Genomic DNA, 22,435 nt, shown 5'->3' with positions numbered 1-22,435 from the left:
GCTCCCACTTATGAGTGAGGACATGTGGTGTTTCTCTTTCTGTACCTGGCTTATTTCACTTAACATCATTTTCTCCAGGCTCATCCATGCTGCTGCGAGTGGCAGAAATTCATTCTTGTTTACGACTGAGTAGCATTCCACTGTGCACATCTACCACATTCTCCTTGTCCAGTCATGTCTCGATGGCATTGGGTTGGCTCCAACTCTTGGCTGTGTGAATAGAGCTGCATCCTTGTACTTTTTCTAACTTCTTGAGTTGATTGCTCAATTCACTTATTTTTGTTTTATTTGTTGTTTTAGTTTGGTTTGGGGTTTTTTAGTCCCTTTTTCTCTCTTCCATTGCTCATGGCACAGACCACATCAAGCAGCAGAAACAGTGCAGGCTTGGGGGCCTGAAAGACTTTTGCTTTGACCCTTGGTTCAGCTTCTCCTTAGCAACTTTTGAGCCTCAACTTCTTTGTCTACAAAAAGAAAGTAACAATATCCCTCTGCAGAGATTTTTGAGGATTAAATGAGACAGTGGTAAGGAACACTGCACAGTGCCTGGTACAGAGCAGGTGCTCATTGGATACAGGTATCTTCTGGTTTTCCCATCTTCTGTATTTTCAATGCCCACCCCATTAAATAAATAAGTAAAACCCCACAGTTTCTTTCTCCTTTCTTGTAATTTATATTAGCACTTCTTGACTGTAATGTCACAACAAAGAAGTTGAAAGGTAAGTTGCCAGCAATAAAATGGGGAAATGGTGTGGAATATACATTAAGACCAACGGTTCTGGAGCCCAGGAGCTCATTTCCATCCTGGCTTTGCCACTGATCAGCTGGTTAAACAATTTCAGAGCTCCAGGCCAGGCTCCTTCTATTTTGTTTTATTTGAATGAAAGCAGTTAAGACTATGAATATACTTTTAAATACAGTTTTTTGTTGTTTTATTTTTTATAAAGATGACCAGTAAGGGGACCTCAACCCTTGGCTTGGTGTTGTCAGCACCACGCTCAGCCAGTGAGCTAACCGGCCATCCCTATATAGGATCCGAACCCATGGCCTTGGTGTTATCAGCACCGCACTCACCCGAGTGAGCCACAGGCCAGCCCTTAAATACAGTTTTGGTTAAATTTTAGAAACTTTGATATGCATTGCTGTCCTTTTCATTGTATTGGAAAACTGTTATTCCAGATTTGAATTTGTCTTTGACTCAATAACTCTTTGGGGATGGGGAGAACACGTGTAGGGTGTTTTTTTTAAGTTTTAAGAAGTTGGGTGCTTTCGCTGTAGTCAGAGTACGGAGCCTATATAATTTCTCCTTTGGGGAACTTGAGAGATCACGTGTAGCTTTAGTTTATAATCAATTTGTGTAACTATTCCTGAAATATTTGAGAAGGAATGTATTCTGTAGGGTAAAGACTTGCCTGATAATAAAGCCAAAAATTCAGTCTTAATAATCATATAGATATTGTAGGTAAGGTCCGGGGGGCTGGGTAGTCAGCCTCAACCCACCCAGTCCTCTTCTCAGGTTCTTGACTCCACCACAGGAAAGATTTCAAGGGGAGAGTCACAGCAGACAGTGAGAACAAGTTTAATATAACAGATAAGAAATACAGTTTCCACAGAGAGAGTGTGGCATAGCTCCCAAGACTGAGCAGGGCCCACACCAAGTTTAAGACAAAAGAAAGTTCAGTACAGACATCAAGTCTAACACAAAAGCGAGAAATGCAAACTTAAAGTTCAGTCCAAAGCCACCACTGGAAGCCTCCGTGTCTTCCCTGCAGGAATGAGGGGGGTGCCACAGGCCTCAACTACACCCCCCTTCCTCCCTCTCCCACCCTGTTTCCTTTCCCCTTCTCCTCTCCTCCTTCCCCCCACTCCACAACTACATCTTAGAATGTAAAAAAATAATAATAATAATAAACTTAAAAAAATAAAATAATAAAATAAAATTTTAAAGGAGCAAAAAATGTGTTTCTTAATTTGGGGCTAGATTTTTGATTATTTAACCCACCCCAAACTTGCAAAGTGTTTTGTTTTGGAGAAGGTAGAGAAAGAGATAGTGGTTACATTCTGAAAATGTATTTGAATTTTTTTTCCATGTAAAATAATTATTTTAATTCAATTTAAATAAAAGCAGTCAAGGAAATTTCCAGCTTTAAGAAGTGTAGCTCCCTGTGAAATGTGGAAGGAAGGAAATAATCACCAATTTCAGGAATCTGATTATAACAACTGATCCCTCCCTAAATGAGGCGAATCTTGGAATATGTTCCATTTTAAAACTAGCACTATGTGCCAAGTCATGTGCTAAGCCCTGGGAATAAGAAGATGAAGCCCATTCTTGGAGCTTACGTGCTAGGGGTTGTGCCAGATACTGAACAAGAAATAAAATGGATTATAAGAAGGGCTGTGAATGAAGTCAAGAGGGTTCTAGTTATAGTAGTATTTCAAGGAAATTATTTAACAGGCTAACTTTAACTTCCTTGGTGTCTTCCCCAAGTGTACATATAGGAGACCTCTGAAAAGTGGTATTGTTACTTCTAGATTAATAGCTGTGTTGAGCCCAGGTGGGATGGGGGAAGTTTTCCCACACCAATGTAAAGGGCTATTCACTCTTATTCAAACTCTCTTGCACAGGCTTGAATTGCCCACCCCCCAAAACCCCTCCTACAGAAATTTTGGGGTCATCACTGATTCTGTGGTAGCCCCTACCTAGGAGAGTGGTGAACTAATTATTAAACGTGGAACAAAGGACACAGAGTTTACAGGAAATGGCAATATTTTGGAATAAATCACCGTAATGTGTGTTCTCCTGCCTGCAGCCCTGACTGGCGCTCATTTTGCAGGTCAGTTGCTTTTCTTGGAAGGAGTATGACCAAGGGGAAGACGATCTCTCAGATTTCAGGCTGGAAGGGAGTTCGGGCTGGCAGAAGCACAGCAGCACTTGTGAACATCCCAAGAGGAGAGGCCCTGTGACTTCCTGGGATGCCCTGCAGCTCCACCCCAACGGGCTGCTGGGGGCCTCCCCGAGGAAGGGAAGGGCTGTCCCATCCGGAGGTGATTGTCATTTCTGCAGGGGGCAAGGAGGTTTGAGCACCGTGATTGTGGGACAAGGCTCGCCCTTGTGGCGCCCATGGCCTTGTGGCGTTTATTAGGCCTGACTAATAAACGTTGCCTGGGTAACCAAAGATGTCATAAATAAAGGGCGGGCCGGGGGCGGGGCCACAGGCGGTCAGGGCAGGCGCGGCGGAGCTGCCAGGATAGTTGAGCTCCGGCTGAGCGCAAGGCGCGGGTGCCCCGTTGGCCTGGGTCGCTATGCCCCAGCGCTTCCGCATATGATATCCTGGCTGCGCTTCTGAGCCCTCCGGCTCCTCCTGACGTTTGCACTCTTATGGCTGCTAGTCCAGGTGGCCCCTCTTCCTGAGTGGGCCTGGCACCCTGTCCCTCTGACTTCCAACCCCCCAGGGCTGACTGAGCCCTCGTCGTCGCGCTCGTCTGATTGCCCACCTGGATCACCACATGTGCTCACACCCCCGGCAGACCCGGGGGACTTTGATTACCTGGGATCCTCTGCTGCTTCCCGGATATTGGTCCCATATCAGGAATCGGCTGAGAATTCGGTTGCATTCCTGGGCATGGATTCAGCTTGAGAGCTGTCCCGAGAGCCAGATCAGTTTGCTGTTCCACATCAGGATCTGCGTGACAAGCTAGCTTGGCAACAAAGGCTCCCAGAGATGGCTCCAGTGCAAGACTGGAATCAGAATCAGGCCCTGGCTCTGCCTCCTTCTCTGAAAAGTAAGATTCGAACTGTAGATAGAGTTCAAAAGGAACGAAGTTTGTTGTTTCACCCCCGAACAAGAAGAAAGGTCTAGCTCAGCATCCGTGGCTTGCTAAGGTTGTTGGAACTCCACACCAATTTGCATCCAAACCTAAGCATCAGAAACAAATATTGCAGGATGATAATGGACTTTCAAGTATGGATATACTTTATCCTGAATTTCCTCTAGAATCCCAGAAGGACCCAGATGAGCGTCCAGAGGCCCCTGAGCCGGTTGCAACTAATCAATTACAGCAAGAGGCCCTATCTCAAAACCTAGAGACCCCTGAAGAGATCCAATCCTCTCCAGCCCAGCAAGAAGATCCAGCTCAGCCTCCACAGCCCCCTGAGGACAAAGAACTTTCAACTCAACAGGAGGCCCCTGAGGAGGCTAAAGCTTCTTTTAAAAAAAAAAGAAAAAGAAAATGTAATTTTATTAATATCATTTTTTACATTCTAGGATGTTGTTGTGGAGCAGTTGGAAGAGAGGAAGAGAGGGGAAAGGGAAAGGAAATGTGATGGAAAAAGGAGGAAGGAGGAGGGGCAGGACTGAGGCCTGTGGGACCCCTCTCATTCCTACAGGGGAGACTGGGATGCTTCCAGCAGTGGCTTGGTCATTGCTGGGCTGGGTGCAGATGTTAGGAGGATGTGTCAAAAGCCTTCACCCTCACCATCCTGGCTCTGGAACCTGTGGCCCTTCTTGCTACTGTTTGGTGGTCATTGCTGGTCTGGTTGCATGTGTCAGGGGGCCATGGCCAAGGTCCTTGGTCTCCCACTGTCCCGGGTTGGGAAAGGCAGGGGCGCTTTCTGCAGTGGCTCGGTGGTTGTCACCAGGCTGGCTGCACGTGTTGGGGGGTGTGGCCAAGGCCCGAGGCCCCTCACTGCCCCAGCTCAGGAGAGCCTGGGGTACTTCCTGCAGTGGCTCGGTGGTGGCTGCTGGGCTGGCTGCAGGTGTCAGGGAGTGTGGCCATGCTCCTCGTCCCCCACCCTTGGGATTGGTTATGGGTGTTAAGGGGCATTGCTGAGGCCCCCAGCTCTTCCCCCTTTCTGGGTTGGTAGCCCAGGGGACTTCCTGTCTTTCTAGGTGTTATAGATGTTATTTAGTGAAATGAGACCTTTACCCCCTATGCTATGAACACTTCCTATGGGAGAGGCCATGTGCCAGTCCCTTGTGATGACTCATCAGCCTCTGAGTGGCTCCATTTTTTCAGTTGTTGTGGCTCCTTGTTCATATGTGAGGAGCCACAGGAGGCCAACAGGAGGCCCTAGCTCAGCCTCCACAGTCCCCTGAGGAGACAGAACTTTCTCCATCCCAGCAGGAGGTCCCAGCTCTGCCTAAACAACCCCCTGAGGTGGAAGAACTTTCTCCAACCCAGCAGGAGGCCCCAGGTCAATCTCCACAGCCCTCTGAGGAGGTTGTAGCCCAGCCATCAGTGCATCATGAGGTAAATGTTCTATCTCCAAGTCAGAATGAAGTTCGGCACTCTAACTTGCACAGTGTCACAGTTAAACCTGTGGATCTGGAGCTTAGAGTAACTCCAGAGTCAGCTAGGGAGGTTAAAGCCACTCCAAGCCAGCAGCAGGTCCCAGCTCACTCTCCAGGCCCTCCTGTGGAGGCCAAACCTTCTCCCAGTGAGCAGGAGCAGCCAGCTCAGCCTTCTGGGTCTCCTGGAGAGATTAAAACTTCTCTGGTTCAGCAAGACGCCCCATTTCAAGCTCCAGGGTCCCCTATGAAAAGTATAGCTCAAACTCTACCAAATCATGAGGTAACGGTTCAACCTCCACATCAGGACCAAGCTCATCATTATAATTTGCCCAGGGTTACAGCTGTAGCCCAGATGTAGCCCACAAACCTGCGGATGTGGTCATTACCACAACTACACAGCCTACCATGGAGGTTGAAACTTCTCCAGGCCAGCAGGAGACCCCAGCCCAACCTCCAGGCGCTCCTCTGGAGGCCGAACCTTCTCCCAGTGAGCAGGAGCAGCCAGCTCTGAATTCTGAGTTTCCTGATGACAGTGAACCTCCTCAAACCTAGCAGGAACAACCAGCTCAGTCTCCAGAGTGTCATGAAGTGACAGTCGTGCCTCCAGGTCACAAACTCAGCATTTAAACTTGCCCGATATCACTATTAAACCTCCAGGTCTGCAGCTTACCATAACAGCAGAAGCTGCTGCAGAGGTGGGATCTTTTCCAATCTGCCATGAGTCTACGGCTCAGCCCTCCGTGCTAACTAATGATGCTGAACCTTCTACAACCCAGCAGGAGGCCCCAACTCTACCTCCAGGGTCTTCTGAAGAGGTTGAGCCCTTACCAGTTCAACAAGAGGCTCCAGTTCAATCTCCAAAACCGGTTAAGGATAAGAAACCCTCTTCAACCCAGCAGGAGGCTGTGGCTGAATATGCACAGACCGCTGAGGAAGCTGAACATCCCTCTTGAACATCTGAGGAGCTCGAACCATCTGTGAGCCAGCAGGAGGCCCCAGGCCTGCCACTAGAGCCCCCTAAAAGAGGCCAAGCCTTCTCCAGTCCCTCAGGAGGCTGCGGCTCCACCTTCAGAGCCACCTAAGGAGGTGGGACCTTCTCCAGGTCAACAGGTGACCCCATCTCAACCCGAAGAACTCCCTGAGAAGGTAGAACCATCTCCGGTCCATCAAGAGGCCCTTCCTCAGCCTCCAGGTCCCCCAAAGGAGGCAGAACCTTCTCCAGGTCTGCAGGAGTTCGCAGCTCAGACTGCAGAGCCCTCTGTGGTGGTGGAATCTTCCCCAATCCAGCAGGGGGCCCCAGCTCAGCCTCCAGAGCCACCTAAGGAAGTTGTAGCTCAATCTCCAACACACTACGAGATGACAGTTCCGACACCAAGTCAGGATCAAGCTCAGAATCCAACATTGCCCAGCATCACATTTCAACCTTTGGACGTGGAGATTACCATAACTCCAGAACCCACTATGGAGGCTGAACATTCTACAGCCCTGAAGAAGACTACAGCTCCTTCTCCAAAGCCCCCTGAGATAACATATCCACATTCAGATCAGGCCAAGGCTCAGCATCCAAACCTGACTCAAGTTCAAAGTTCAAAGCTGAAAGCTCAGCCTTTCAATCAGGCACTTACCATAACTCCAGAACCCACTACAGAGGTTGAACACTCTCCAACAATGCAGGAGACCCCAACTCAGCTTCCAGAGCCACCTACGGAGGTTGTAGCTCCACCTCCAGTGTATCAAGAGGTGACAATTTCAACAGCAGTTCAGGATGAGGCTCAGCACCCAACACTGCCCAACATTACAGTTCAACCTTTGGAGCTGGAGTTTACCATAACTTCAGTACCCACCTTGGAAGCTGGACATTCTACACCCCTGAAGAAGACTACAGCTCCACATCCAGACCAGGTCCAGACTCAGCATCCAGAGTTGACTCAAGTCACAGTTAAACCTTTGGACCTGGAATTGACCATAACTACAGAACCTACTACAGAGCTGAAATCTTCTCCCACCATGCAGAAGACCCCAACTCAGCCTCCAGAGCCACCTACGGAGGTTGTAGCTCCACCTCAAGTGTATCAAGAGGTGGCAGTTTCAAAACCAGGTCAGGATCAAGCTCAGCAACCAGTGTCGCCCAATGTCAGAGTTTGTCCTTTAGACCTGGAGCTTACCATACTTCAGTATCTACTACAGAGGCTGAGCATTCTACAACCCTGAAGAAGACTACAGCTCCACATGCAGACCAGGTTCATACTTAGCATCCAAACCTGACTGAAGTCACAGTTCACCCTTTTGATCTGGAACTTACTATAACTCAGCATCCATTGGTATCTTCTGAAAATTACACCCCAGAAAAGAATGCCACCGGGAGCATCAACCTATGTGAGCTCTGTATCTGCAGAGATGAGACACTGTCCTGTAACTGGTCTCAGCCCAGAGCAGAGGCTCCACTGAGTGCTTGTGCAGGAGCCCAAAACTTACAATAGCACCGTCATCATCTTGTAAGAATCACCTTTCCTCATTTGTTTCTTACCCCTTGCTTGGCACAGCAGCCTTTTCCTTGAGGTCTTCCTAGGCCTTTTTCATCTTTCCAATCCACTTTGACTGACTTTCTGATTTTACCTTTTGCTTGTCAACTTTTCCTTATCCTCATTCTCCTTACCATTTTGCCCTTTTTCCAAGCTTTCACTTGTGATTGCCCTTATTCTTTCTTTTAATCCATTTTTATTTAGCCCCATAATATCATTTCTTAACGTCTGCTCTCCCATTTTTGAGCTACCCTCTCCAGAGGAGGCTGCCTTTCCCCATCTCATTAGTGATGAGACAACAAAGTGGTTAAGAGTAGATTCTTGAGCCAGACTGACTGGCTTTGAAGCAAGGCCTGTCATTAATTAGCTTTGTGACCTTGGGTGAGTTATTTAGTTCTGTGACTCAATTTTCTCACCTATAAAATGAGGATTATGATAGTTACCATTTCATAGAATTGCTGTGAGATTTAGATGAGTGAATATATAACACCGATATCAGTGCCTAGCATATATATGAATGGCAGCCATTATTATTATTATTATTCAGTCCCTCAGGTATGTTGGGAACACATCTTTGTCCCTGGCTTTCTATATATAACAGCCATTTTGTACTCAATCCAGGGCTAAGTACTGTGGGAGCTGCAGAAGTATGACATTTGTCTCCAGAACATGAACACGATAGGTGGGAAGAAAGGGACTAGGCATAAAAAGGGAGGTGATATATAATTAAGAACTAAATTAGATGCAGACAATAGGTGCTTTAATTCACCAGAATTTATAATAACTGAGGTGTAGGAATCAGAGAAAGCTGCATGGGTAAGCTTAAACTTGACCTGGGGCTTAACAAGTAAGCTTAAATTTGACCTGGGGCTTAATGAGTGGCTATAACTTGTTAAAAAGAGAAAAATAGGGAGTACAGCCCAGGCAAAGCCATGGCTGCAGGAATGTTCAAAATTTTGTAGACCAGTATGGCTGCAAAGAATTGGGTTAGGAAGCAATGATTATGAAAAAGCTTGAATATCAGCTATAGGGGTTTGAACATTACACAAAGAGATATGGAGAGCCATTGAAATTTTCAAGCAAAACAGATAAAAGATTAAAACAGGAGAATTATTTTAGAATACATATTTAGAGTCATCTAGAGGGGGAAGCTTAATAGAGGTAAACCAAATAGAAATCTCTAGCAAAATCTAGCAGTGGTGTGAGAAGGGTCTGAATCAGAGTGGTTGTGACAGGAGTGGAAAGAAAATCCTGGGAGCACTTCAAAGAAAGAACAGACAGGATTTAGTAACTGACTGAAGAGTTGGGAGATAGGGTGTACAGGAAAGAGAAAAATCAAATATAACTTCAAAGTTTCTGTCCTGGATAACGAGGAGAACGATGGTGGCATGACAGGTGGAAATGTCACAGTTGGGAAGGAGAGACAGATTGAGGGAGATGAGTTCAGCGCTAGGCACCTTTCAGTGGTGAGCATAGAGCAACCATAAGTCTTCTGGTTGAGTGGAAATGTCCACTAGGCAGACGAGAAGACAGGTATTTCTTTTTACTTCTTTCTGCCCCTCTCCAGGGGAAATTGTGTATATAAACTAAGTAAGTTGTTGCTGAGGAATGGAGACAGAGTTAGAGGTAAGGATTCAGTCACCCACAGAGTTGAAACTAAATATAAGGAATCTGACAGGTTCCTTTAAACATGTGTCATTAATGGAGACATTCCCACTTTTTAAAAAAAGTCACAAAAGTATGTAGGATAATGTGAAAATCTGTAACCCCCCAGACCCCTTTATCACCCCCCACCCTGCACCCTACTGATACAGGATGTGCTCAGTTTCCCTGGGCTCTGGTTTCAGGACATGCCTCTGGGTTTCCAGCCACTCCCTGAGGTCTCAGGCCCCCTCCTCTGAGCTGTCCCCTAGAGGAAAGTTACTGTTGCCAGTTAGACCTATTTTTAGCACCAACACAGGGAAAATGAGACCACAGGGGGCTGGTTTATGCAATCCAGTGGCTGGGCATGCTCAACAGAGAGCACAGAACATTCTGGTGCATATAACTGGGAACCACCCCCTTAATTGAATATTTGTTAGATAGAAAAAGTATAAAAGCTGAATCCCAGCTGAAGGCGGGGTTGTTGCTGATCACTTTCCGGGAGGCAGCCCGCACTTTCTTGCTGAGATGTGTATACTTTACTTTGTATCTAACTTACTCTCAGAAAGCAGCAACTCATTCTCTTGAGCCAGCCTGCACTTCGTACTGAACTTTAGCTTTTGTGTTAGACTTGATGTCTGTACTGAATTTACTTCTGTGTTAAACTTGGTTTGTGCCCTGCTCAGTCTCTGGAGCTATGCCACACTCTCTCCGTGGAACCTGTATTTCTTATCTATTTTATTAAGCTTGTTCTTGCTGTCTACTGTGACTCAGCCCTTGAATTCTTTCCTGTGGCAGAGCCAAGAATCAAGAGGACTGGGTGGGTTGGGGCTATCAGACCTGTGGACCCTACCTCCAACTTCACTACCACCCATAGATCACCCCTGTTACCATTTGTGTGTATGTCCTTCCTTCCAGTCTCTTTCCTTTGCATTTTTTCCTAATGAGGTAATGCTTTATTTCTTGCTCAGTGATTTGTGCTTTTTCCCTATATGGTATTTCTAAGAGTTCTTTCCATATCAGCACATTAGACCCTCTAATTTCTAATTTTTCTTTCCCTTCCAATACCTGGAGAGGTTTCAACAGAGGACCCTTAGCCAAAGCTTTGGTGTTATTTGGCATGGGGATTCTTTATTCTTCTTTGCTGATAATGATAGATTTTTGCCCATATTTCTGTTGAATTATTTACCATTTTCTTATTGATTTGTAGAAGGAGTCAGTTTAGACTGATTTTGGGAAAAAATATTTACATTCAAAGTAATGAACTGGCAAAAAGAGGAAAAAAGGCAAAGTAACTAACTGGCATTATCTTTCCAAAAGATTGGACAGATTGGAAGTGAAGATTCTGAGGAGATACCTCATGGTTTGTGCCTGTGATCCCAAATTATTTCTTTATTAATTGTGCAAACTGATAGCTCTGGAAATTAGAAAGCTAGTATTTTACGTATTTGAGTATTCCCCATGAGGTTGCCATGATTCTTTTACTTATTCTGTTCATTCATTTCCTATCTATTCAAGGATATGAACTGTGTTTCTTCACAGAAATTTCCAAGGTAACTCTATTTCTTACACTGATGAAGATACATAGAAGCATACCATTGGACTGAGAAACTGAGTATATTCTCTCCAGATATGAATACAAAATACTAAATGCATTGTAAGACCTTCTTGGTCCAGAATTTTGAGGACAATACCTCTGAGAAAAGGTATTTCCCCTTCCATATCCCAAACCAACCTCTATTGATTGCAATCTATGACTATTTAAAAATTAAATTTGGTGGGCTCTCTTCAAAATAAGTAAAGGGCAATTTATTTTCTGTTATACAAGTAATACATGACTATATTCTTAATGTATAAAAATAACAGGTACAGTGGAAACCCTCTTTGTGCCCTAATCCCTCACCCTTGAGGTAAGCACTACTCTGAGTTTGGTATATATCCTTCCAGGCCTTCCCCCATGCATTTGCCTACATATATGTACACATGGCAAAATAGGTTTGTTGTGCAGTTTTATCTTTTTTTTTTTTTACCTAAATGTTAACATTCTACAACTTGATTCTTTCGCTTCATGATATGTCTTAGATTTTTTTCCTTCCTAATACTTAGTGTGGTTACTCCATTCATTTAAACTCCTACATTATATGCCATACTATGGGCCATTCTTACCATGTGATAAGCTGGTCACCATGGGGACTCTGTACAGAGTTCCCACCAAGAAGAAGGTCCCCACCAGATGTGGCCCCTGGACCTTGGACTTCCCAGCATCCAGACTAGCTCAGAAGAAGAAGAATCTTGCCAAGCAAGGCAGCATGTGCAGAAGAGAGCCAGGCTCCAGCCCAACACATCCTGTCTTCCACATCCATCCAAGGCTCCATACCCACAGACCACCTGCCATGTTCACTCTGAAGAGGCACAGCTCATGAGTGATTTAGGTTGAAATCTGACAGAACCAAGTGATCCTCAGCCAGTCTACTCTAAACAGGGTGGCACATATGGAGAAAGTTGATGGAGAGACAGTTTCCTATCTGGGGTCCTAGGAGAGAAGTGCTGCAGTGGCCAACTCCCAGGTTCTCAGCAAGGGTTGGGTGATGCATTCAGATGGTCTTTCTGTTGTCTAACCTCAGGCAAGTCCCTCGACTTTTCTCAGCCTTGCTTTCATCCTCTGTAATGTGGGTATGATAACACTCACCTTGCAGGACTGTTGAAGGGTTAGATGTAATATCTAAAAGTATGCACACAGTGCCTGGTACATAGTAGGTACTCAACTGTTATAGATTGAATTGTTCCCCACCCCCACCCCCAAATTTGTATGTTGAAGTCCTAACCCCCAGGACCTCAAAATGCAACTTATTTGGAAATAGGATTGTTGTAGATATAATTAGTTAAGATGATGTCATATTGGAATAGGATGGACCCCTAATCTAATATGATTGGTGTCCTTATTTTAAAAGAGGGAAATTGGGACACAAAGACACACACAGGGAGAATACCATGTGAAGATGAAGGCAGAGACTGAGGCAATGCTTCTACAAGCCAAGGAAGCACAAAGATTACCAGTAAACCACCAGAAGCTAGGAGGGAGGCCGGAACAGATTCTCCCTCACAGTCCACAGAAGGAACCAACTCAGCTGATGTGGAATATACTAAAAAGCATAAGTACTTCACAGGGCCTGGTTTTCCAAAGCCTTACAGTTTCAAATACTGACCTTGCAAGGACAGGAAATTTCCCTCAGGCTATAAGTCTCTGTTGCAAGATAAGGATTGTGGCACAGCAGGTTGCTGGCTCAAAGACAGACTAGTTACTGATTGTTATGTAAAGATACTGAGAAATTGCTATAGGAAGAAATGTTTGCTAAGATCAAACTGTTGATAGGACCACTTAATTGCCTTACTCGGATGTCATCTGGCTTATTTCACTGAAAGTTACAGCCTATATTGTTAAACTATAACCCCACCTATGTTCTCTTCCTGTAACTTCCTGGTCTAGAAAATAAACGCAGGATGAGAACCCCAATTCAGCATTAATTTCCCAAGTAAGGAATGCCTCTCTCTTGAGGGTTCCAGGAGATTAACCACTTCGGGGCCTCTCACTGCTCAGTAGAGGTGGGCTTTGAGTAATCCTTTGCATCTCCATCACCCAGGGAAGTGGGGTGACAAATCCATGGGGGGCAAAGCAACGCAAAGCAACACCTTGATTTGGGACTTATTGCCTTCAGAACCATGAGAAAATACACATCTGTTGTGTAAGTCACTTTGTTATGGCAGCCCTAGCATATGAATATACCAAAACATGGGAGCCTGTCATCATCTTTGATGATCCCTGTGGCTCTTTCTCTCTGCACCTTCCAGGTGGCTTCCTCCAAGGGCATCCTGTAGACAACCAGCAGCACCAATTGGAGGGATGCACAAAGGAAACGTGCTGTGGGTAGAATCACTGGGTGCTGAGACCAGAGAAGTGATGATTTCCCCTCCTTGTCTAAACATTTCTGCTCAGCCTGGGCAGTGTCTACCCCACTGGTCCCCCTTCTTGTGTCCCTGCACTCATCTTCTGCTCCTCACCTGCCCACATGCCCATCTGTGCCACGGGGTCTTAGAGAAGACCATTTCCAGCCCCAGCAAGGCTCCTGGATCCACCAAACAAGCATGCCTGGCTTGGCAGAGGGGTCACAGAAAATTGTGACAACTTCCTGTGCTTGGGAAGTGCTTCTGAAAACTGCCTTCTTAGCTATTGGCCATCAAAAGTGTTGCAACAGGGCATGGAGATAACTGGAGCAAGCTGGGATCCTGTGGGACCAGTGAGGTGGTGTGTGGCCAAGCAATGAATAAGTTTAAAGAATGGAGAAGAGGAAGCAAGATGGTGGTATTCTGAGTTATTTAAAATTCTATGTCTTTTCTTTTTTTTTTTTTTTTCTTTTTTTGTTTGGCAGCTGGCCAGTATGGGGATCTGAACCTATGACCTTGGTGTTACAAGGCTGTACTCTAACCAACTGAGCTAACCAGCCAACCAGTATAGGAAAAAGGCAGCAGTGAACAGAGTCCTCAAGGGGCCAAGGGGCATAAAGAAAAGGCACTTCAAAGAAGTGAGGGATCAGAACCTCAAGAGGAAACAGAGTGGCCAGCTGTTTGTGGAGAAGGTTGCTAAAGAAAGAAAGCTCAGAAGATCAAACCCAAGGGAGCTGGAAAAACTTCACATGCTGCAGAGGTCCAGGAAGTTAGTGGGAAACCCCTTCCATACAGAGCCTTCATTCACAGAGGAACATAAGGCCACAGTCTCTTCTTTCCTGAAACAGTTCTCAGTGAGCAGGTCCTCTTCTTCCACCACTGCAAAATCCCTACCTAAGATTAGAAACAGATCAAGTCTCAATCTACACTATTTTTGCTTTAGAAGATGCAAATGCTAGAGTTAAAAATATGAAGGCTGCTAAACCAATCTTACATTCCATAAAAAAATCACCATTTTCATAAAACTCACTCTCATGTGGTCCACAGAACACCCAAGGCCAAACTCAGTCAAAAGCTCAGAAAGGAAGGTTCACTCAAGAGGCTGATGTTTGCAAAGAGGCCTCCATTCTCTGCAGTGGGGAGCTTTATAAATTCCCCTTCATGAGGGGCTTTTTCATCTTCAGGAGACCTGAGTTCTCGGGAAAATCCTTTCCTAGAATTATTTGCTCTTTCAGAGCCTTCTATAGAAAAAAACACTACTGCAAGAAATACTTCCAATAAAACGTTTCTGTAGAAAATGCCACTGTACCAATAGAAGCTATCCCTGAAAACACAACCCACAAGAATTTTGCTGTAGATTCTGTGACTGCATTAAAGTTAATACCAGCTGCTAAACAATCCAATGGAACACAGTGGGAATAACCGCAGTCTGGGCAATGACTTACCACCCCCATCCCAAGCCCAAAGGCTTCACTTACCCATTGCTTTCAACCCCAGGTGATCAATTTTAACTTCAGCTAAACCAGCAGCTAGGATCCCTCATCTCCGACAATGACATGAGAAGATTCATTTCTCATGTTATCTTGACTTTGAAAATGGACTTCTCTGAGCCCCATGTACAAATGACTTGTGCCAAGTTCATCTCCAGAACAGGCCTCCTGATGAAGCTTCTCAGTGAGCAGCAAGAAGTAAAGGTGTCCAAGGCAGAATGGGATATAGACCAATAGAAAACAGAGAACTATATCAATGACCACACAGAAGCCCTGAGAGAACAGAAAGATCAGGAGTCATGTGAGGTGAGGACAACTACTGAAACATGAGACCCAGAATTTTCCATCACTTAGGATACGCCATTAAAGTGCCCAGGTAGGAAGGCCAGAGGCTCCTAGTCCCTGTCTTGTCTTGGTCATATAACTTCGGCCAAGACAGTGATCTCCCACTTTGCTCATTTAGGGAATAAAGCAGACCTAACACACAAGATAAATTGTAGAAGAAAATGCTTAATAATAAGATTATGTAACACATTAGATTTAGTATGTTCTTTAAGAATCTGTAAGCTACTCATCTGGAAGAGTGGGGTTTTATGGGGGTTTTTTGTTTGTTTGGTTTTTGGTTTTTGCTTTTTTTGTCAGCTGGTGCCTAATGGGGCCTGAACCCTTGACCTTGGTGTTAACAACGCCACACTCTAACCAACTGAGCTAACAAACCAGCCCAAGAATGGGGTTTTAAATAGTTAGCTTTCATCCTTTCTTTCTTTTGGTGGGTGGCCAGAACAGGGATCTGAACCCTTTACCATGGTGTTATAAGCACCATGCCCTCCCAAGTGAGCTACCCAGCCATCCCAGCTTTCATCCTATCTCTTTATTTTATAAAACCAATTGTTCTTTCTTTCCTTTTCTTTTTTTTTTTAGCTCACTAAAGAAGTTCCAGGATATGGCTATTACAACAAACTCATCTTGGCAATATCTGTGACTGTCATAGTGATGATTTTGATTATAATTTTCTCTCATTGAGGTAAAAACAAGGATTAATTCAGGTTCTAGAATGTCTGTCTTTATAATAGAATCTGAACTCATAAAATGGAAATCAAAACCACTTTCTCACTTACTACTGTTTGACATTCCTCTTCAGTCACTGAGATTGAGGTAGGCTTTATTCTTTTACTGCAAAGTATATTCCAGGGATTTTTAAAGGAATCCCACTCCCAGGAGATCTCCGTGGAATTAAAATCAAAATAACAAGCCACTAGACTATTTTGAGAAGTTTAAGAAGGCCAGAGTGGATCTGATAGTAAAATTTTGCCAACTTAAAAGTATGTCAGCAATTTTATGTCCTCACTGGTCATGCTCATTCTACCTCTGGTTTTCTGTTACTAAAATGACAAGAGATGTATAATCTTAAGCCTCATGGAGCTGGCATCACCCTGGGAAGAAAGGAAAAGGCCAAAAGATAAAAGCGTTGCTCTGGAGAGTCCCTAGGTTTACATCGCATCCTTCTCCAGTGTGCAAGGCCTTGTCTGAATAGGCTCAGTTAAAGCACTGCAGCTAAATCCTGCATTAGGCTGCTCTAAGGCATGTCATATTTACAGAAGCCTATTCCTGGAGCTTGCCTCTGTTTACCTCTTGTTCAATTCCAAAATAGCTTATTACTTTTCCCAACAGGTAGGTTCTGGCATACTAAAAGAGTGATTTAAGAAGCTGACAATCTTGACTCTACCCTACCAACCCCAACCTCATTTGAGGTAAATTTATCTCATTTACCTTTTCTATCATCATAGTGGCCCTCCATTCCAGCCAAAGCAGCCCCCCACCACATCCCCGTTGCCCCAGGCCCATTCCTACTTCTGTCTGTGCCTTTGCCCATCTAAAATTCCCTTAAGTCACTCTGCCTGTGGCAGTCCTGTGAGTCCCTCAACAGCCACCTCAAGTTCATCTTTCTTCATGGAGCCATCCCTGAATACTCCAGCCCTTCTGGGCCTAGTCCCTCCATGAGATTTGTCAGCATTTCTTGGAGTCTATAGTGAGGCACTCCCCCTCCCCTGAGAACTTAAAAATGTAGTAAACAATTTTTTATTTAATTTTTATTGAATCAAAATTGATTATACATATTTTTCGGGTTCAATGTTGAGATATGTTGATCAAATCAATATTACTAGTATACATATTGTTACAAACGTAATTATTCTTTATGCCCCTTGTCCAACCTCTCCCCATCCCCCTCTCCCTCCCCCCCCAATTACCCTAGATTTCTTCTCTCCTTCTGAAAGAATAATGGTTACTCTTTTGATTTGTTGCCTAGATGATGTGTCCAATGCTGAGAGGTGTGAACAGGTCCCCCAATATTATCATAGAGCAGATGCTTCTTCTGTCACTCTGGAATGGGCTTTGTGGAGAGAGACATCTCTTCTTCTCTTTATCTCTGCTGGTGACTCTCCTTGTGTCAATGCACTCCAGTGGCTGGTGGACCATCTGTGTAGTGGTTGTGATGTCTAGCCACTTTTGTGGCAGCCATGGTTATTGCAGTGGCTCTGGTGGGCCACCCACATGGAGGTGATGTTTTTGGCATGCTCCTTGGTGTTGGCAGTGTGCCTGATTGTGGGGGGTGTCCAGTCCCCGGCTACATCGCTTGGGTCCCTGGGTGAGCACCAAGGTACTGGTGCTGTGTGCCTGGTTGTGAAAGATGGGTCTGGTCCCCAGCTCCATACCTCGTGTCCCCAGGCTGACCAGGATGCTAACAGTGTGTCTGAGCCAGAACTAATTTTTTTGTGTCCTTTGCTTACTTCTTAGCTGGGGGAACTTCCTGTTGGGACTAGTACTTGAGCTCTGTGGCTTAGCTAAATTGCTGCTTTGCTGCTGCTTCCCTAGGGAAGGCTTTTTGTGCAGCCCAGGTTATAATGATTGACTTTACAGGTACTTCCGGCTCTCCAGAGAGTTGGTGCACCTGGGTTGTGTAGAAACTCTGATCTGGGCCTGAGCCTTTATATCAGTGTCAGGCTCTTGCTCTTTTACCTGCCCATAATCCTGCTGACTGGGCCAATTGTCAAACTAGGGCTGGGGCTGAAGTTCGACAGACCTCTCAAGCCCGTTCACAGACTGGGTCACAAACTCTTCACATGCCAGGCTGGGTCCCCAGACCCCTCACATGACAGACTGGGTCACCAGACCCCTCACACACAGATTTATGAGCTAGGTAACTGGGCAAACAGGTCCTTGGAAGCCATAGGTTGGACAGCATGGTTGTGCGGGAGGCGGCCACCTGAGGCAGTCCATGCCAGCCAAGTCATGGTGCTGTGCATGCACACTAACTCCACCCCCACACACACAATTTGCTTACAAAGAATGCGCCATGCCACCCCCAACCGGGCAGGCAAGGGGGGCTGATTAAATTATTCTATTTTCCCAACAATCAGACTGCACCCCATACAATTCTATATTCCTGACCAGTTTCCTCTGAGTGGTCCTATGCTGATTGGGGTGCAGATCAACTGTCCTTGCAGTGCCCCAGTGTTCCCCTGGTGGGCCCATCTCTCCCACTGCCCATGCTGCAAACACTTCCCGTGGGATGGGCCATGCACCAATCCCTTTTGATGAGTCACCAGCATCTGAGAGGCTCCATTTTTTCAGTTGTTGTGGCTCCCTGCTCCTATGTGGGTCCACGGGAACCCTATTAGTGGTCTTGCTGGCCTGGGTCTTCTCCCCATAGTGGTCTTCTCCCCTGCCACCTCCAAGTAACTCCATCTGAAGGGCCCAGCCATGGCTTTTGCTGGCTCCTGCTCCATGTGCTCAGCAGTTACAGCCTTAAAGCAGCCACAGCACAAAATGGTCAGAGCAGTTTTTTCTTTCTCTCATTGTGGCTTCTCCCACCTTCACGCACTCCATAGGTCTTTCCTCTTCCCCTGAGCTTTAGCAGCCCCAGCTTGGCTGTTGTTGCTATTTTATATACTTGTAAATTGGTTGATTTCTGGGAGAGGGTGATGCTGGGGACCGTCTATTCCACTATCTTGACCAGAACCCAAAATGTGGTAAACAATTTTTTAAAAGATGGCTATCCAAGAGAGAAATGCTAAGGTCCACACATGATGGAGCAGAGCAGAGATGTAAGGTCCCTAGTCTACAGACATGAGCAGAACCCAACTAGATGTATTAACATATGTAAAGAAAAACATGTCCATCTGCAGAGGGCTGGTTAGTCGTGAGAGCACAGACAAGGTGAGGAAGAGGCCAGCAAGTGCAGTGCCCACCTTTCATTGTGTGTGAGTTGACATGGAGCCTCAGGCAGGTGTGGGGTCAGGCCCAGGCAAGGCTGCACCTGGGGGAAGATGGGTGAATCCAGCCACCTCAGCCCTTTCCATTAAACACTGGATTCAGTTAATTCCTTTTGTTCTAATTCTGTTCTCACATTAGCCTTCAGATTGTGCTTCAGTGGGTCATGGAGACCCATCTCTCCAGAGGGGTGATTCCCTGATCATGTAGACACAGGCGTTGTCTGTGGAATGAGATTATTTCTCACTGTCAAGTTGTAATCTGGCATTCTGATTTTTGGTCAGTCCTGTGATATTGATAAGGTGAGACTGCTCTGAAAGGAAGAAGTGAGTTCTCTCTTGGAAAGGACAAAGTCTGATTTCCGAACCTAGGAGGCAGGGACCAGCCTGGGGTCAGCTTGCAGAGGCCTCCAGGTGGCATGTGGCCTTTTGTTTTTTTGAACTTTCTATCAACTCCTATGTTGCTTTTACTTTCTGTATACAATTTAACCTTACATTTGTATTTATTCATAGGTTTTATTATTTCATTTCCCCACTTAGATGATAAGCTATATGAAGACAGAGAGTGTCAATCTCTTTTAGCTGCCTGTAATCCTGCCAACTGGGCCAATTGTCAAGCTAGGACTCGGTCTGGAGCTCACAGACCCCTCAAGCCTATTGTCCAGACCGGGTCACAAACCCTTCACACACCAGGCTGGGTCACCAGACTCCTCACACACAGGTCTATGAGCTAGATAACCAGCAAACAGGTCATTGGAAGCAATAGGATGCAGAGCATGGCCATGTATGGCAGATGCCCAAGGCAGTCAATGCCAGCCAGGTCACAGTGCTGTGCATGCACACTAACTCTACCCACATACAACTTATTTACAAAGAGTGCACCACACCACCCCCAACCGGACCTAAGGCAAGGGGGCCTGATTAAATTACTCTATTTTTCCAACAGGAAGCATGCAGTGTTTTACCTGTAGGTCTCTCCTCCTCTGTCTCCTTGTAGACAATAAAGGTGTTCAAAGGAAGGGAGAGATGAAGCAGTTCCACAATGAGGAATAATACAACCTAAAATTTCTTTGAAGTAGTAAGCAGAGTCCAGCAATAGACAGACCTCTCTGTTCCTAAGACTTTCGAAATGGCACCTTTTAATCTAATCAGTGGGAGAAAATGAATAAATGTTAACAGAACAGCTGCCTAAGTATTCGAGGGGCAAGTAATGGCAGATCCCTATTCTCACCTTGAATATATTTCAGTAAATGTAAAAATATTAGGAGAAAATAGAAGCAATATTTTTTATAATCTTGCAGTGCAGAAGAGCTTTCTAAGCCTGATATCACAGGCAGAAACCATGGTAGATTTGCCTGCCTTGTCTATGCCCTTGCTAGCAAACTTAGCACTTAAATATGCCAAGCATAGGATGAAGAGTTTTCCATGTATTGTATGACTTAATCCTCACAACAGTCCTGTAAGGAGAATGTTATCATTCCTCTTTACAGATGAAGGAGATCAATTTAAGGTCCCCTTTGCAAAACCAAAAGCAGAACCTAGATTCCCTTGAATGCAATGCCTGCGCACCTCAGTGCCACTCTGTTTTGCCTCTTTAAAGATGAAAACAAAACAAAACTAGGAAATATTTGAAACGTTGAAATACCATGAAAACCACTAGAAGAATTAATATTTTTATTATAAAGAATATTATAAACCAGCGAGAAAAAGACAATCCAGTGGAGAAAGGGCCAAAGGCTGTGAAGAGTAGGTAATTTATAGTCTATGCCATAGCATCTGTGGCCCTAGCCTCATGGCTTAAGGGGTGTGAGTCCTATTAGAGGCCTTTGTCACTTCACAGAATAGTCTGGTATTTTCTTTTAGTACTTTTATAGCATTATGTTATTTATATTTTTTAATCCATCTGGAATTTTTTTATTTCTTTGTTTTTTAGTATGGTTGAATTAAGGAGTCTAACTTATTTTTCCCTTCATGAATTTTCAATTGTTTTAAGACAATTTTTACTGTATGGCTCATTCTTTCTTCAGTGATCTAGAACACTACCTTTATCTGGACTCTGTTCTCTTCTGTTGATCCAGTTGTCTTTTTCTGTGCCAGTACCAGGATCACACTACATAATTCCAGTTGCTTTATAACATATTTTGAGTTATATATTTGGTAGGGTGACCTCCTGCTCTTTAGTCTTCTTTTTCATACATTTCATAGCTATTCTTGCTCATTTGCTCTCCTAAATGTCACCTGGCCAATTTTTGTAAAAAATTGTCTTGGGATTTGAATAGGATTGCATTGAATTTGTAGATTAGAGAACTGACATCTTTACAACATTCTAGGAACATGGTATCTCATGCCATGTATTTATACCTTCTTAATATCCTTCAGAAGAGTTCTAGTGTTTTCATCACAAAGATAATACACATCTTTTGTTAAGTTTATTTGTTGCTGTTGTAAATGGGATCATTCTTCCATTTTCTAATTTGTTATTGGGGTACGTAGGAAAGCTGTTGAAGTTTATGCACTGATCATTTGATTTTGTACCTAGTCACCTTACTGAATCCTCATATTACTTTCAATAAATTTTTAGTTGTTTCTTTTGGGCTTTTTAGATTTTCCATCATTTTTATATGCAAATAATGATAGTTTTATCTCTTCCTTTCCAATACTTATACCCATTTTTCTTATTGCATTTATTAGGACCTCAAATCAACAATGATGAATAGTAGCAGTCATAATAGGCATCCTACTCTTGTTCTTGACTTTAAAACCATGCTGTTGTTTAGGCTTCTGGGAGATACTTTTACCAAGTTACAAATGTTTCCTTTTTTTCCTACTTTTAAGAGTTTTTGGTAGAAATTATCTGTTGAATATTATCTAAAGAGTCAATAAGTGCCAGCTGCATGCAAGACCCTACGCTAGGTACTGTGGAAGAATCAAAGAACTGTTAAACAGATAGAGTTCCTGTTCTCAAAAAAGTTATCTCACCAGGTAGAAAAGACTTATAATAAATAAAATGAATGAATAAAGATTTGGAGACAATGGTCATTATGATGGAAAATCATGATTGTATTTTTTTCCAAAACAGATTTATTCTCATAGAACAGTATCAGAGGACAATAAAGAAATATCCCCAAGGTAAGTATTTACCTGGCAATTTTTAAATTACAATTTTAGAACTAGAGGAGAGAGAGGGCTGAGCCCGTGGCGCACTCGGTAGCGTGCTGCGCTAGCAGCGCGGTGACGCTCCCACCGCGGGTTCAGATCCTATATAGGAATGACCGGTGCAC

At 44.5% G+C, this 22,435-nt stretch overlaps 1 pseudogene; it reads left to right on the top strand.

Moving 5' to 3' along the window:
• Nucleotides 1-5,532: 5,532 nt before the first annotated feature.
• Nucleotides 5,533-15,906, top strand: LOC134384143 (leucine-rich repeat-containing protein 37A-like; annotated as a pseudogene).
• Nucleotides 15,907-22,435: the final 6,529 nt, after the last annotated feature.

The sequence above is a fragment of the Cynocephalus volans genome, chromosome 8, assembly GCF_027409185.1.
Source record: "Cynocephalus volans isolate mCynVol1 chromosome 8, mCynVol1.pri, whole genome shotgun sequence".
NCBI classification, from domain to species: Eukaryota; Metazoa; Chordata; class Mammalia; order Dermoptera; family Cynocephalidae; genus Cynocephalus; species Cynocephalus volans.
Note: the sequence above shows the minus strand (reverse complement) of the source record. Positions and strands in the feature narration are given on the sequence as shown.